Below are 339 nucleotides of genomic sequence, written 5' to 3'. Positions count from 1 at the left end.
ATGAGTTCCTATAACATTTATACATAAAATAACTGTTAAAGCTAAGTTAAATTTCTCAAAACACATCACCTGTCTAATGAAGTCAGCTTTTCTGATCTATGTTAAACTTTCTTCCAAATTACACTCAACCAGCTAGGAAAGTTAAGTCATGAGTTGATTCATAACAAAGAGTATATAATGTTTATTTGAACTAATTAATTGGGATCAAAGGATAGGCCTGCAGTACCTTGAGATATTTGCTATAGATTTCTAAAAATATGTGTAGGAGTTTCTCTCACCACTTCTTATTTTACAGCCATAAAAAGCTGTTTAATTGAAGCCATTTGTGGGCTTCTTAAA

Source organism: Propithecus coquereli, unplaced genomic scaffold (assembly GCF_000956105.1).
Source record: "Propithecus coquereli isolate 6110/MARCELLA unplaced genomic scaffold, Pcoq_1.0 Scaffold91, whole genome shotgun sequence".
In the NCBI taxonomy this organism is placed as follows: domain Eukaryota; kingdom Metazoa; phylum Chordata; class Mammalia; order Primates; family Indriidae; genus Propithecus; species Propithecus coquereli.
The sequence above is the reverse complement of the archived record's forward strand: the minus strand, read 5'-3'. Positions refer to the sequence as shown.